This window comes from Triticum aestivum, unplaced genomic scaffold (assembly GCF_018294505.1).
Source record: "Triticum aestivum cultivar Chinese Spring unplaced genomic scaffold, IWGSC CS RefSeq v2.1 scaffold30827, whole genome shotgun sequence".
NCBI lineage: Eukaryota > Viridiplantae > Streptophyta > Magnoliopsida > Poales > Poaceae > Triticum > Triticum aestivum.
The window spans coordinates 23,987-24,411 of record NW_025228453.1 but is presented as its reverse complement, the minus strand read 5'-3'; positions in this window follow the sequence as shown (position 1 = coordinate 24,411).

Here is a 425-nt window from a genome sequence, read left to right as displayed (position 1 = left end):
TATTTATTTTTTATTGAGAAATACGAAACATTAGAACCAAAAAAGCATATGAGATCATATCAGTGTGCTAAAAATGATATTGTCAATTATTCAGAAGGTAGAAATACATTCACTCATTACAGACACAACAATGGGATGACATATGCTCCATTTATTTTATAGATTAGGATGCATATCTACAAACTCAAACATGTTCTTAATTTGCGCACAGGTCCTCCGTGTAATAAGCCAACCGTTTCACTTAGTTGTGGTTGTTCTCCCAGAACTGGGCCTGAAGCCAGTCTACTGTATTCTTTTCCACCTGAAACGCCTTGGCAAGAACATCATCGGATATTTGTGGGTCTGACCCAAACACCGCATTGGCAATTGTGATAGCCCCTGGGTTCTGGCTGCTAAGCGCGGCAATTGCAACGGCAGGCTTGTGG